The following is a 16,835-nucleotide window of genomic DNA, read 5'->3' as shown; positions in this document are numbered from 1 at the left end:
CTGAATTTGAAGGGTCATGATGGATTATGCCCTCTCTACTATGGAAGGAGTTAGAATTTAAGGTGTTTTGGCACGTCAGCTTTGTGTACATAACAATTCAAGCATTCCTAAAGCTGATCTAGCACAACCCATATGCTTTTCTTTACTACTTATTACTAGTTGGATCTTTCTAATCCCTGTCATGTATCTATCAATTACAGTTTCATTTTATGACCTTTATTGTGTCAAATAGAAGCAGGAACAACATTATAATTAAAGCATGCTAAAGTATGTTAAATGGTTTCTGTGAAGAACATTCCTGCCAAACCCAAAGAGGACTGACACCGTGTTAGGATTCTCCCAGTTTTGCAAACATGCCCCTTCTCTTCCATGGGGAACTTTGCTGCCCTTCTCCTGGCATGGTCTTTTGCCAGCTGCTCAAATGATTCTCTTGGTTTTCACCTGAAGTGTGGGAATAATCCAAAGTGTCCACAATTAGTGTGATTAGATTCACTCCAATCCATAACCAAAGGTTTTTTTGAATGCCAGAGTAGGAACCATTGGTGTGTCCTTCCTTACTGGATCAATTTTATGTAGAGATCTTTTTAAAGGTTATCTGCAGTTTGCTTCTCATTCTTATTTTCTAAAGTAAGCAACATGTGAATTACTCTTCCAGAAGATGAGGCTAATGTGCCCAGTGGGAGTATAGACAGCTGACAGAACAACTGTTCTTCCACATGCTCCGTGCCAGGAGAAGCTTTAAACTACTAGTCATAAGCTTGCACCATATATTATAGTTCAGGGAGCAACATCCTTTTGCAATCCTAAGGATTAAGAAAACAGTGCAGCCATGATTCCTTTATAAATATTGACATAAGAATTTGGCATGGAACATTTAAATTATATCTACAATGAAACATTTGGTATGCATACCTACAGTCTGAATGTAAATTGTAAATATAGTGCAATTAAGTAATGTTTACAAATTTTACTGTGTAACTTAATAGATCCCAAATAAACTATGGATTTAGTTAGAATCACAATTGGTTCTTTGGACCCAGGATATTGCTCATCTGCAACAAAAAGTGGTCTTTTTATATAGAGTTGAGTATGTTAATCTCTTTTTATCTTACTGTGTTTTTATGTTTAATGATATTTAATATCATTTAAGAAATTGCTTTTGAATTAGTTCTTCCGTGTTTCTATGTCAGTTGCCAGACTTTCACTGTTTAAAATGCCAATATAATTATCTACACTTGTAAGAAAATGTCAATAATAGGGAAAATAAAGCCATCACAAATTTCTAGTGGTCTGTTCATTACATATTTTCTATTGAATTTTGCATATCTAATATCACTTCAGCTATTTAAATTGCTGATAGAGATGAAGAAACCAATATTCATTGGGTCAGATTCCTATCATTTAACATAATTCTCTATAGTACATTTTCTGCTGCTTCATCTTACTAGAGTTGCATAATTTAAAAGTGGGAATTGCTACCATTTCCCAAAATAAAATATTTTTTGATGCAAAGTGTTGAGTAGAAAGGACAAAGGATTTGTGTCAGAATATTTGGGCCCCAGTTTGAACTGAAATACTTACTAGCAGAGCAGTCATTTAATTATCTGTGCAAATGAGGATGATGACAGTCCTTCACACATTTGTAAAACAGGCCAAGTGAGATGTCCTGTAAAAAATATTTAGCAAAATGCTAACTACAAATTAATATCACTAATTGTTTATTTCTTTTCTCTTGCCTATTAAGTAGGATTTTATAGTATGCATCTGTGCTTAACAAATGTAATGTCACTCCTGGGGGATCAAAAATTGGTTCTTATGGGAGGCAAAAAATGAAAAACCTTATTCTTTTTTTTTTTTTTTTTTTTTTTTGCAGTACTGGGGATCGAACTCAAGGCATTGTGATTGCGAGGCAAGCACTCTACCAGCTAAGCTATCTCCCCAGCCCAAAAACCTTATTCTTTATAAATATACAACCAGATATAAACACAGCATATGAAGACACAAGTGGTACAACTGTGATGTGAAAATTTTATGAAGAGAGGCAATTAGGGAAGGAAAAACTTCTCAAAGGGCTACTTAGGGAGACCCCCCCTGCAAAAAAAAAAAAAAAAAGCAGAAGGTGGGGAGGGGACATTAAAAATACTGCCTGCCATAGTTTGGACCTGAAATGTTCCTCAAAGGCCCATTTATTAAAGACTGGGTCCCCTGCTTGTGGCACCACTCGGAGGTGGTGGAACCTTTAAAAGGAAGTGAGATCACCACAGGTGTGCACTTGAAAATGCTATTAGGACCTTGGCCCCTTTTTCTTTCTCTCTCTTTGCTTCCTGGCCCCCCGTCTTTGCTGGGCTATCCACTCCCTGACATAATGTTCTGCCTCACAAAAGACCCAAAAGCAATGGAGTCAACTGACCACAAACTGACACCTCTGAAACCAAAAATAATAATAAACCTTTCCTCCTTATAAGTTGATTTCCTCAGATGTTTTGTCACAGTGGTGGGTAACTCATGCACTGCCTCATAGTATTATACAGTAGATGTGAGTCTCAGTCAATGAATTTAGTGTGAATGAAATGTAACTTTCTTGCTACTTTTCTTTTTCATGTTCACATTCTCCCAGAAAGAATGCATGCAATTCAGGGTCTCACTACCCTCCCTGTTCCCATTCCCAAAATCACATTTGTGTACTGGGTAGTTTATGTAATTAGATTTTGGGGATCTCCCTGTTCTTTAATTTCCAAAATCTCCATGGAGCTTGCTCATCTCTTTTTAGGTACACAGGTTAAAACTGGCTACTTCCCTGCTACTCTAGACTTGCAGGACTCTTGGTAGAGCTTTCTGAGGTCTTCTGCATAGATCCTCCCTCCAGATGGTTCTCCTCTGTTCACCTTTTGAACACAAGGAATTCAGGATTTTGTCCATGTTCTGGACTTCATCCAAATACAGGAATCAACAGCACATTTAACTTCACTGTTTCTTTATGATGCCTTTTACCCAACCTGTGCTTCGGCCTGGGGATAAAGGGTGGGGTGGGTTATACAGAGTGTATGTCTCTATGGGAAAGCTTTATCAAAGCTATTAGCCTTTCCAGGTGTTTCAGAAGTGTATTTTGAAGCTTAAAGAACAAGAACTTATTTCTATATGTCAACGCTTTGTTGTAATAATCCTGCCCTGAGGAATTATCTGCCCCATGATGTACTTCAATGGGGATAGAGCGACCTAGGAAATCAAAGTATATGGATATGTGGGACATGGGTCATGCAGGTGGACAGGTTAGATTTCACTGAAAGATTATGTCAGGATTTCTTTCCCACTGTATCCACTCATCATGTCGTCTTATTAACAACTTTATTGAGATATAATTTACCTACATAAAATTCACCCATTATAAGTACACAATTAAAAAACTTTTAGTGCATTTATTTATAGAATTGTGCAATCTTAGCCACGATTCGGTTTTAGAACATTTCCATCACACTCCAAATAGTCTCAAAAGACTATAATTAATTCTGCCTCCACCCCAGCCTGAGGCAACCACTGATCTGCTTTGTCTTTATGAACTTACCTTTTTTTCTCAGTTTTCCACATGCATAAAATCATGTAAGTCATGGTCTTTTGAATCTAACTTCTTTGACTCATGCTTTTGAGGTTCATTCATGTTATAGCATATTGATAGTACTTTATTCCATCTTTGTTTTGCTTAATAGTATTCCATTCTGTGTATATACGAATTTTGTTTGGTATATGATCTGGATATATCAACTTGACCAGTTGATATATATTTATTTCCAATTTTGGGCTCTGATGAATAAGATCCTGTGAACATTCATATACACATCTTTTCATGGATTTTTGCTTTCCTTTCTTTTGGGAAGATTCCTAGGAAGGGATTTGCTGGTCCATATGGTAAGTTTATTATGCACATTTTAGGAAAGTGCCAAAATGTTTTGCAAAAAAGCTGTACTATTTACATCCCTACCGCCATGCATGAGGGAGCCAGTTTCTTCATATTCTAGTCAACACTTGATATTGTATGTCTTAATTATAGTCTTTGTAGTGTCGATGTTCTTATATACCTTAGAGGTTTTGACTTGCATTTCCCTAATAACTAATGATGTTGAACATCATTCATGTGTTTATTAATAATTCTTATATCTTCTTTGCTGGCATAGCTGTTTATGCATTTGCTCATTTTTCAGTTGCTTTTTGGTCTTCTATTTTGTTGTATAATTTCTTTATATATTCTGGATACAAATTTATCAGATATATGGTTTTCAGTTATTTTCTCCCAGTTTGTAGCTTATCTTTCAATTTCTTAGTGGTGTCTTTGGAAGAACGGAAGTTTTAGATTTCAGTGAAGTCCAGATTTCCAGGTATTTTTTTTAATAGCTTATGCATTTGTTTCCACAACTAAGACTACTTTGCCTGACCTTGATGCCTAACTCAAGGTCACAAAAGTTTTTTCATACATTTTCTTTGAAAAGTTGTGTTTTAGTCCTTATATTTTAGTTTATGATCCATTTTTCTTTATTGCACATCACTCATTCTTTATAACGATCTGGAAAGAGATTTATACTCCAAATGAATGCTGGGTCCAGTGATGTGGCCAAGCAACTGAAACATGATTCAGAAATCACAGTGAAAGACACAGTTGGATGTGACTAAGGCATTTAACTGACACAGAATAAGGTAGGGAAGGAATTCTAAATTACATAGCAGAGTGAACTCCAACCCCAAGTCAGTACTCTCAACTTGGAGTTCATTCTGCTATGTATCCCAAGTTGGTGTGAGGAATGGCTTATTTTATGATGAACACATGTGGTACTATTTTAGCTGTCACTAGAAATCACAGGAGGATTTTTGTTTTAAGTTATACACACACATATGTGCACGCACACACACACAAATGCAACACATAAACTTAATTCAGGACTATATTTAATTCAGGATTGATCCCCTACCTTCTGGGGCCAGTTCCTCCAAGGTCAAGGAGAAAATAGTTTTTTGGTTTTTTTTTTTTTTTTTAATTTAGCATGCAGGTTACATTTTTTCTTCCACTGCAATGATGAGACCCTGGTTGACAGTGACCTAACTTAGAAAAAGTAGAGGACTGGCCCCTAGAAGCACAAATAGGTCATGCTTTAGCTTGGTTCCTCCCTATTACCTACTCAAGCAGGTCATTAGAAATCAAAGCACTGGAAAAATCCAAGTGAGTACTCTCAACTCTCCTGGATAAGAGAAACCTTCCCTAGTCTTACCTGAGAACTTGAACCTCAGAGGAGCTACTCTGACTAGATTGTATGAAAGGAGTGTGTGCAGGGGAGAAAAGAGCAAAAATGAACATAGGAGCCACTGTCCCCATCTGCAGCTCCAACTCCAGATGCCTGCTGATGTAGTCAGAGTGATGAATGGATGGATGCAGGGAGGGGGTGTTCCTGGAATAGTCAGCCTGCTCACATCAGTTTATTTGACTTGCACGGGGAAGGCACAGCTTTCATGACTTTATGTACAGTGTCTTCATCCCAGGAACTGCACGGGCTAGCTTTCAGGTTCTCGTTCAATGCATAGACAATGGGAATACTAGTTGGTAAGTTTGGCTCTATGGTAGCCTCTTCAGAGACCCTCCAGGTGCTCAAGAATCCCTTCAAAGGGTATTGCCAGAACTGTCTTTGATCTGCAGGACTATATCTTCATTCCAGAAGGGCAGTGTTCTGGCCATAGTGTCCTTCAGACTCTCACAGGAGAGTAGTCGGACCTGTGAGGTCTGCATACCTGTGATCTTACTGATGCTATAGAAAGGACGGACGGGCTCCTTCCTATGAGGGGTCATCATTGAATTGCCTTCAAATCTTCACCTGGGTCTCACCATGTGTGGCAGAACTCTTTGCCTTGAGTCCAGCCAGACCCCCAGAGTCACTCATAGAGGCCTGAGGTGTCAAATTTTCACTATAGTCACCCATACCTGGTCAGTGGCATCCAGCGTTGTCCAGAGGGTACTGACTGCTCTCCTGAACTCTGAGGTACAGCCTATATCAAATTCACAGCCAGCTTCTCACAATGCCTGTCCTCTGCACTTGTCCTCCTCATGCCCCACCAGACTCAGGATAAGTGTCCTCCAGCTGCCGAGATAGTTTTTCAGGTTCTACGTGATCTGTACCAGTTTATAGGAGGTTCATGTTCACAGTCTGCTGCTGCTATACCAGCTGGGACTCTGAGGTTTCCCCAGCCTTGCCTGGAGGCTTTCTCCCCACACAGCTCCTGTGTCCATTTTAATTTAATTTTTGTGTATTACATAAGATCTATTTATGGTTTGGGTTTTTTCCCTCCCTCCCTCCCTCCCTCCCTCCCTCCCTCCCTTCCTTCCTTCCTTCCTTCCTTCCTTCTTTCCTTCCTTCCTTCCTTCCTTCCTTAACATTATTTCCCCATTTAAGTGACCTGCCTCCCTTGTGGAAAATCAGTTTATAAATATAATGACTAATTCCATTAATCTATCTACCTATAACTAGGTCAATATCACTATCTTTATTATTATAGTTTGTTAAGGTTTGCAATCATGTCATGTAAGTTCTCTAACTTCATTCTTCTTCACAAAATTGTCTTGATTCTTCTGTGTTTATTGCATTTTAAAATCAGCTTGCTAATTACTACAGAAAAAGACTGCTGGGATTTTAATAGGGATCGTCTGAATCTGTAGATCAGTTTGGGGAGAAGTGAGAATTGAATTCTTACCAATATTGAGTCTATTTACTCAACCAGTCCCTGAACATTGAATTTATTTTTAATTATTTCAATCATGTTTTCCTCCTTGGGGATTGAACCCAGGGCCTCTCATCTGCTAGGCAAGGGCTCTACCACTGAGCTATATCCATAGCGCCATTTAAACTTCTTTTTTCCTTTTCTTCCCTTTTTTTCTTTTTCTTTTTCTTTTTTGACAGTACTAGGATTGAACCCAGGGATACTTTTACCATTCAGCTACACCCTAAACCCTTTTTCTATTTTATTTTGAGACAGGTTATCACTAAGTTGCTGAAGCTGGCCTCTGAATTGCCATCTTCTTGCCTCAGTCTTCCAAAAGCTGAGATTACAGGGCCACAGCATCCAGGGCCCAGTTTGACCTTTTAAAATTTCTTTCAATAATGTCTTATAGTTCTCAGTTTACAAATCTTGAGGTTTTTTGTCCAATTTAACCCTAGATATTTTATTCTTTCTTAATTTTTTTTTTAATGTTATTATGTACAGAGGCATTTTCTAATGTTCATACTGGTCATTGACAATATTAATTTTGATAACTCAAGCTCCCTATGACTAACTTTCCAGAACTTTCTATCAAATCTCTGGCTAGTTTTCCAGCCCATTGATTGCTTCATATGGGAGCATAAGCTCAGACTAGTGGAGGTGCTAGCTCTCACTCTGCTCAACACCAAGATCATCACTCTAACCGTCAACACTGGTATCAAGGGAGTTTATGCTGGTGGCATCGGTAAAGCTACATACTTGTTTTTGACAGTTTGGATCAACTTTGTTGTTGGTTTTCTGTCAGGCTGAAAGTTAGACACAATGTATTTTTGAATTTTTTTATATTAGAAAGATATTTTACATTATTTTATCTTTAATAGTATATTTTCTCTAAATTAAGTTCGATATTATATTTTCTCTAAGTTTGATATTTTGGCTATTTTTTAGCAACTTTTTTCACACTTTTTCTTTGCTTGTTGGGAACTCTATAACTGAACTAGGTGGTCATACATTTTATTATTTTATTAAATAAAACCATTGCAGAAATGTATTTTTTCATGGGTGGATTCAGAGATATATTTGCCATACTTGAAGAAGAAAAGTAACTGATGAATAACCAAAAGAAACCACAAGCTGTAGTCATTCACTACAAATTAGGTGAGGTCATTATTAATATTACTTGGGTAATGCTGGCATTTTTAAATGGCTTATTTCTCTTTCTAAAGTTTCAAATTTGTTATTGCACTTAAATGTTTAAAAAACTGTCATAACTTCAATATTTATTCTAAAAATGAGGATTTCCAGGTTCTCAGCAGTATAATTGATTCATTATTATGACTGTCCTCCAAAATCCACACACATGGATACAGATACAAAGCCAGAACTATTTATACAAGTTTTATTTTACTTCACTATTTTCATTCATTAAGATTAATTAATATTATATAATCTTTAGGCCAAAGTTTTAAATTCTGGAGATCATAATAAATAAAATAGTCAGCTTTATTCTTGACTAAATTGCAAGCCCTTTGCAGATATCATGTTCTTTTAATAATAATACAATTATTAACATCCTGCATGGTATATTATATGTAGTACATTGAATGTAAAATATATGTACTCCCTCAACCTCACAGTGAATAGTGGAATAGTGGAACATGTCCCAACAAGAAAGAATGGAAACAGATGATGAAAGGGCCAGATATCGGAATATCTATATAGCTATCAACATAGCTTTATAGATACAAATTAATACTTTATCACTTTTTATTCTACATCTAATCAACAGATTTATTTATTTAGTCAAAGCCTACATTGTTCCATGAACTATGCCAGATACTGGGACAGGTGAATGTCACAACAATTATTCTTGTACTCAGAGATCATTTCATAGGGAAACAATCAGCAAATAATGAATAAGTGATCACAAGTCACTTAAAAACAGTGATTAGCAGGGTGAAACAACCAAAAATACACAAAAACTTACTTTTGTAGTATGATCTAAAGAAAAGATTATCTACTTTTTCCTCAGTTTTAGTATTTTAGTTTTTTGTTATTTAAAATTCTTATTTGTGAGACGAAAATTGCAAAAATAAGAGTACACAAAGGACACCTGTATACATTTTCTCAGATTTGCATAATGCTAATTCTTTACATTATTCCCTTGGTCATTTCATCCCTTAATTTATTTATCGATACCTAGTTATCTCTCTTGCATTGTTTGTTTTTGTTTAAGAACACATTCACTATGGACCATTAACCTTAATTGATTTAGTGTGTATTTCTCAAGAAAACAATATTTTTTATATAGCCTTAGTACAATTATCAATTTAAATAAAATTAGGATTGATGGAACAGTTTCATCTACACTCTCATTCATTTCTTTTTGTTAATCTAATAATGTCCTATAGCATGTCCCTCTTCCCCTTTTTTCAGTACAGAATTCAACCTATGCTCAGGTATTACATTTAAGTGTCATGTCTCTTAGATTTGCTTTAAACTGCAACATTTCCATAGAATGCAGTCCCATCCCTCTTGTTTTTTTCTTTCTTCTTATAGAACATCCCTTTGAGCTTGTCCGAGTTCCTCGTGATTAGACTCAGGTTATGCATTCTCTGCATGGACGATGCTACATCCTTTTAAGGTTCTCTGCATTTCATTTTGATCGTTGGTAGAGAGGTTGAATGATTTCTGTATTTTGTCATTAGTGCTTTTGCTCCTTGTAACTCCTAAGCAGTCCACAGGAGAAAATTTAAGACCACACAGATATTCTTCTCCTCAGCAAAATAGTCCCCGGATTTAGCATCCAGTGACATTTCTCTCTTGGTTCATTCTATACTGAGATAGTTGCCAAATAAAGATTTTCCCTCTAGTGCCCCCTCCTTTTGTCACTACTCTGCCTCAGCCTGAAGTCATCCATTTATTTCTCCAGAAAAACTGATCAAGAGCTTTTATATACACTAGAAACTACCAGCTATAGGAAACATGGGCAGTTTGATTCCAAGATCAAAATTTAAAATAAAAAATAAATGTAATAAAAATACACCCTGAACATCTCTTAGGAATGCCAATATAGCTTCCAAGACTAACAAAATACAGGGAAATACAGGAGAGGGGAAAGGCCCAAGTGAAAAACTTGTTTAAAAATTGAAATATTTGCAACAGTCTGGAAAGGCACTAGACTCAAAAGGCATAGTCCATTAGCAGGAGAGGCTAAAGCAACAGTGCTTCTTAAAAATGATCAAGATTCACTTATTAATTCATAGATTATTTCCCTGGGGGTGCAATATTGGACTTTTCCCTCCACTAGGCAAAATTTGCTTAGAGATAATACCAAAAATTAAATGTTAAAAAGAAGAAATCACAGATGAATGGCAGATGAAGGATTTATAAAGCATAAAAGCAAAAGAAAAGCACTCAAATAATACTTATAGCTATTAATTTCTGTACATGTATATGTCTTTTTAAGTCATTTTCCAAAAGCATATCATTTCACAAAACTTGAAATGTAGGATTGCAGTAAAAAGGGAGAAAGAATTGATGTATGTCACAAATGTGTCCACAGGCTTGCATTTTGTGCACATTCATCTTGCCACTGTCCCTTTTGCTTATTTTATCCTTGATACCTGTGCAAAACAATGCCCATCATTGTAGGGCCAGCCTACCCTGAGTGAGATGGAATAAATGGTTTGTGAACATTGTTCTAGCTGCAGGATTAAAACTAGGCCCCTCAGACTTCAGGCCCAGGATGTTTTCCATTCTCTGATGCCTGTCATCTGAAGCCACCCTCATTTGTATCCCTGCCCTGATGTTGGCTGGCATGAACATCTGCAGACACACATCATTACTATGAGCCTTCTTTGCTTCCCCAATTTTCATACACATTCACTAATGGATTGGATACTGAGGTAGCTGGAGAACCTTCTCAAAGAAACCTTCGAGGAAAATGTAACTTTAAGCCTTTTCAGAATTCTGAACATCTTGTGTTCTCTACACCTTTGAGTGACTATAGAAGATTAGAGGAAGGAAAAAAGTTAAAATTACTTTGGAACCTTGAGAGTATAAGTAGTATTGGTTTCCATTTTTCAACAGCCACAAGTAATGATAAGAAAGAAAAAGCATAAGGCTGCTAGCTTGGACCCTAGGAAATGCACTGGATAACTCCATATTAGTTGTGGGGCTTTAGAAAGATGTTCATTTAGAGACAACCTGATAAAACAACCATGATGAAAACATTTCATGATTCTTTTCTATGTCTGAATAGGAGAATGATTATCAGAATAATCATATTGATCACTGTTTATTTAAAAATATTTTGTCAAGTTAGACTAAGTGTGAGAAATTTTATCTAATTTTTTTTTTTTTTTTTTTACACATTGCAATGTCTGGTTTGCATTACTCATGTTTTTCGGGAACTAAGGCACTGTGGAACATGTACATGGTTAGATGGCAGCTTCCTCATTTCAGAAGCTGAATGCCAATAATATCAAATATTATTGCCAGTATTATATTGTTTAATTCTTGCAATAAGATTACCAGACAGACACTGTTGTGCTCCTTTAACAGATGAGAAACAGGGTCACAAAAAGCTCAGGTTGCTTTTCTAGGGAACATACCTATTAAGTAGTCAGAACTCATTTTTAGATCTGGCTTGCTCTTGATTTTTCATGACCAGAAAATGTCCCATGTAGTAATTAATTTGGTCTAAGAAGCCAAAACACATTTATTAAACATACATAATTCTTTAGATTTATAGAAACCCGCATCCACAATATTCTGTGTGCTTATTAATGGCTCTGTAAATTATTCACACATCCGCAGCTCTGACTAGGGAAGAGAGAAGAAAAGAGACATACTGGATCTAAGACAACTAGATACCTAAGGAGATATTTTATAACATGGTTACATGATATTGCTAAAATACAGACTCATGAATTATAAAATGTTAACTCTCTGCTAACTCAGTTAACTTTATGCTAACTCAGATCTTTCTGCTCCCTGCTTCAAACCTGAAATGGCCTCTGTGATAGGCAGCATAATCTCTCCCTAGCCCTACCCAATGATTCCAATTCCACAATACGTGGCAGAAGGGAGTTTACAGATTTGATTTAATTAAGGGTTTTGCAACAAGGAGATTTTCTTGGATTACCCCAGTGTAATCCCAGGGGTCTTTAAAGGTGGAAGAAGGAGGCAGAAGAGTTGGAGTGAGGAGAGGAGGCATGATGGAGGAGTGGTGGAATCTTTGCAAGCTGCCATATGCTAGGGAATGTAGGCATCCTCCAGGAGCTGGAGAAGATGAGGAAACAGAGTCCCCCTTGGGTCATCAGAAGAAGTATAGTCCTCAGGACTCATATTGGTCTTCTTAGCTTGGAAGCTATAAAATAATACATTCATGTTGTTTTAAGCTGCTAAGTTTGTGGTTGGTTGTTATAGCAGCTGAGAGTTTCCCATCCCATCTCAATTGGAATAAAATCCAAGTTCTTTGCCTTGCCACCAGGGCTCTTCAAGACTTGCCCTTGCCCAACTCAAATCTGAAATTTTAAGTCAAATTTTAAGGAAAGAGAACTCCAAGCTTTATCTACTCTGCTCCCCAGGAACACTGAACTACTTAGAATTGTCACATTAGTCCTGCCAAAGCAGGATCCCCAAAGGGGGGGTTCTGGCTGGCCTTTCTCTGCCCCAGGCTGTACCTTCTTTTCTGTATGATGATATTTTCTCCCACTTCACCTCTTACCTTAAACCATGCATTCACAGCACAGCCAGGCTAATCACTGCTCAAACTCAGCTCAGGTTTCCTTCCTGCATAGACCTTTCCAACACCATCCCTATTTCCATGTGCAGCACCTCTCCTTCATGTCCTGTTAATCCCACCTTGACCTGGATTTATCTCTGTGGTAACTGCTCTCACACTACATGAAACTATTTATACTTGCTTGACCCCTGGCTGGACAGCGTGTTCCACAAATGCAGGGACCGAGCGGGTTTATGTTTTTTCCCCAAGGTGCTAATGTAATGCTACCTGTATATAGTCGGTGCTCATGAAAAATTTGCAAAATGTGTGTGCTCAAGAAGCTTGCTTTCTAAAGGTAACTGGTGTGTTTATAAAAGAGGAAAGGCCTTTTGGAAACTGGTTCTGAGAAAAGCAGCCAAGAGTAAATAATTTGACTGATGGCCTCTAGAGACACTTTTTTCCTAGCAGGATGTTTATGCTCTTAATAGATATATTGTTGAGCATTTATAATAAAGGTATAAAATACTGACTTGAAAAGCCATCTACATCCTACAGCTGTTCATATCTGAAATATGAATAGGTTACTGCTGATGTATTCATCCATTTATAATATACACAGGAAATAAGAGGACATGTCTCACATAGAACTTTATATTGTTATATTGTGTGCATATACAAATATGTAACAACAAATCCTATCAATATGTACAACTACGATGTACCAATAAAGATTGTGGTGGGGGCGGACTTGTTTTCATTTTAAGAGTCTGAGTAAGGTGTGGACCTTTCCAAAGAGAGATAGAGCTTTTGTCCTATCACAGTCTGAGAGATGACATCTTAAATAAGCTAAGAAGTTAAGGAACCCCTAAGCAAGCTAAAATCAAGGAAAGGGGATTCCACGTGAGAGGACTAGGATCTGCTGGTGAAGACTTGCCATTATCAGCTTGCTTCTCCAGAAAAGCCAGGAGTGAAGGAAACCACATAGAAATTTTTTAAATAATTTTCTGTTTGGATGATTTAAATTAAATTATATTATATCCACAGTTTCAGCTGGTAAGAGCAATTATATTAAACAGATGGACCCTGGAATCAGGGACAATGTATTTATCAACTTTGCTTATCTGCGTCTGAGCTGAATCCTCCAATGTTTGGACAGCTTTGATGCCTCCACATGATGTTTGCCAAAGTGGGGTCTATAATGAGCAGCCAAATTCTCCGTATTTCAGGCACTTTCTTTTAAACTACTTTTGAAGGAGACTGTCAAGTGCTGCATGCTGTTTGTCAGTTAACACTTGGGGAGTGAAATTCACAAAGGGCACTTTATGTACCTTCACAACAAGGATATCTTTGCCAACACTTCAGAGCTATTTTAAGTTTTGGAGTTGTAAGTATCTCACTCTTCTTGGAGATGATAGTAGCTAACCCAGGACTCCTGGGTTGTAAGTGACTTTGCACTTTCAAGACTTATTGGCACTCGCTGGGATTTCAATTACATTCTACGTCCAAGAAATTGGTCTTTTATTTATGTGTCTTCCTTCATCTAAGAAGCTTCATCATAATGATGACAATAGTAAAATAAACACTGATAAATACCACTCATTGCTTGCTTACTAATTATGCAACATTTTAATCATTTATCCACATAGCCTCATTGAATACATGCTAGAACCTAGAGAGAGGTGCTATGATTTGTTCTGTTTACAGATGAGAAAATTGAGAAAGTTTAAGTAAAATGCCAAAGCAAACAACTCCAATAGTGAAATTGAATTTGCACTGTGGTTGCATGACTTCAGAGCCCTTAATTTATCTTTCCTTATTCTTAAAAGATTAATGCCTTCAAAGAAGAGGGGAAAGTATGTGTGGGGCAGAGAGGGGGCAGAGGTGGGAGAGATCATAGGAAAAGTATTTAGGTGCCAATTAAGCCCTTTCTATTTCACTATTGCCTGGGGGATGTATTGTGTGTATGTGTATTGAGTATGTGCACATGGGTGCGTTGTGTGTATGTGTGTATGTTTTCCCATTTTCCAATTTTCTTGTGTGCTCCAAAAGTTTGTTGTGAGTACTGGTAATCTTCTGTGCTTTATCCTGGGATCTTGAGAGGCTTGTATTTCTCTGCCACTTTTGTAATCCATGTTGATGGTGATATTTGAAAGTCTCAGTTCCTGCAGATCAGAGCTGGGAACGTAATAGACAGTCCTTTGCCCCTCTCATTACAAGCTGACCACAGACTCACTTTGTATGTTGGTGCTTTTGAGAATAATGGGGAAAAAATAAAGAAAAACCAAGAATAAAGGCAGGAGTCTGAAGACTGGGAAAATAAGCATCAAGCTCATTTTGGAGACAATTGTGGATCAGCCCAACTCGACAATGCCTACACATTTCACTCTGCCTTTCATTCATCACAGTGGTTAATTTCTCTCTTCATTTGCTAAACAGATGAGTAGCAAGGAAGACAATAGAATTAAAGCCCAACAAAGAGGCCCCTTTGTCACCAATCCTCAATGTTCCTTTCAGAATAAGGACATTTAATGATGGGAGGTCCATTCTGATTATCTGGAGCCAAAGCGTTTCTACCTCACTAGTCATTGCTTTCAGTAAAAGAAGGAAATGCTTGTAAAGGGATATAGACTCGGTTAACTGACAGCTTTGAAGCAAATTAACCTGCCAGAGGAAAAGGTGGACACTTTGCAGACTTCATCTTTCCTGGGCAGAGCTGCAGAGCTGCATTATGAAGTGCTGGCCTGGCACTTTCTTGCCTTCTTTGAAAGACAAATCTTTTATGTCTTTAGATCTTAACTTCATATCTACAGACCCACGTGTTCTCTCACACACCTCACCCATCTCTCTCCAGGTCTGTTTCTCCCTGTGATTTCTTTACAGAACTGTTATTCTTCTCTCTTGGCTTTAGCTTTCAAATTAGCTACCTAATTTATCTTCCTTCGACAGATCCTATTTTAGGATATTTTGGTAAACAAAAAGCTTTAATAGTGTACCTACATCTAAACCATAATGTGCTTTCTGGCTTAACATTCCCCATGCTCTATGACCTATATGTTCGTATGGCCCTACTGAACATACGCAAATATCTCCTGTCTGCTTCCCCCACCCCAAGCCTTTTTTTTTTTTTTTTTCAGTTCCCTTTACTAATATCAAAATGAAACTTCAGTTCCCTGAAATAGAGTGTAAGTTCCTCAAGGACAGGATTATTGTTTGTTTTGTTTACTTCCATATTTCCAGCACCCACATTGACTGACTCCTGGGAGGGGCCAGATAAATATATACTGAATTAATTGAATGCAGGAATGACCTTTTCCCATATTTCTCTGACTCTGTAGCTTTACTTATTTCTTCTCTTCTCCATAAATAAATCTTTAACCTTTATTCAGAACCTGCTAACAAACCAACTCTCCCATTAAACAATATCAGATGAACTGGAATAAATTCCATCCTTGGGTTCAACTATTCTTCCTAGTCTAACGACTTTATTTATTTATTTATTTATTTATTTGGTACTGGGGAGTGAACCTGGGGGTGCTTAACCATTGAGCCACATCCCCAGACCTTTTTTGCATTTTATTTAGAGGCAGGGTCTCACTGAGTTCCTTAGGGCCTCAGTAAGTTGCTGAGGCTGGCTTTGAACTCTCAATCCTCCTGCCTCAACCTCCTAAACCACAGGGATTACAGAAGTGTGCCACCGCTCCGGGCCTACATATGCTAACAATTCTTGATTACAACTTTTTCATCACTCCTATATTCAGTTGTAACTGTTTAGATGTTAATTTATTTGACAGAAACTTGGGCAGAGTGCACATTTGAATTATTTTTTTCTCTCCTCCTCATGGCCTCACACTAATGATCCTAAGATACTGCTTTGCAGACAGAAGACTCAAAAAAAAATCAATTGGTTAAGAATTTTGTATTTTAATGTCACTATTCCATTAAAAGAATAACATTCTTGCAGTCAAAGATGTGTCTTTTAGTGCTCTTGTATCTCAGCCATAGTTGTTTTGTTGTTAGTTTCCAAATTATTAAATTATTAAATTACTGGCAGTGGACTGGTCTTCAGAATTTTTTTGTTAAGTAAAAATATTTACCCCTAAACCCGCAGAATGCAAAACCAAGAGTCCCCTAATACTAAACCATGGACTTTGGGAGATAATGCTATGTCAATGAGATTCATAGCAAAATATATACCAATCTGGTGAAGGATTTTGATAATGGAGAGGTTATGCATGTATGTGGCTAAAAGCAGGAGAAGTCTCTGTACCTTGTGGCCAATTTAGCCGTAAACTTAAAAGTGCTCTAAAATTCAGTGTATTTCAAACAAAAACAGCATTTCCATACCTCTTACCTCATACCTTTCTGCCAATTA

The 16,835-nt window shown here is 37.2% G+C and overlaps 1 protein-coding gene and 1 long non-coding RNA gene across 2 annotated transcripts in view; one reads left to right on the top strand and one right to left on the bottom strand.

The window, feature by feature from the left end:
• Positions 1-12,548, bottom strand: part of LOC306640823 — a 93,436-nt gene extending 80,888 nt beyond the window's left edge. The window contains exon 1 of the long non-coding RNA XR_013757926.1: positions 12,467-12,548. This is a non-coding gene — a long non-coding RNA (uncharacterized lncRNA). The remainder of the gene's footprint in view (positions 1-12,466) is intronic.
• The window catches only part of EIF3E (eukaryotic translation initiation factor 3 subunit E), a 542,077-nt gene that overhangs the window by 468,066 nt on the left and 57,176 nt on the right, over positions 1-16,835 (top strand). The window lies entirely within an intron of this gene.

This window comes from Sciurus vulgaris (assembly GCF_902686455.1).
Source record: "Sciurus vulgaris genome assembly, chromosome: 1".
NCBI classification, from domain to species: domain Eukaryota; kingdom Metazoa; phylum Chordata; class Mammalia; order Rodentia; family Sciuridae; genus Sciurus; species Sciurus vulgaris.
This window is presented reverse-complemented; position numbering and strand designations above follow the sequence as displayed.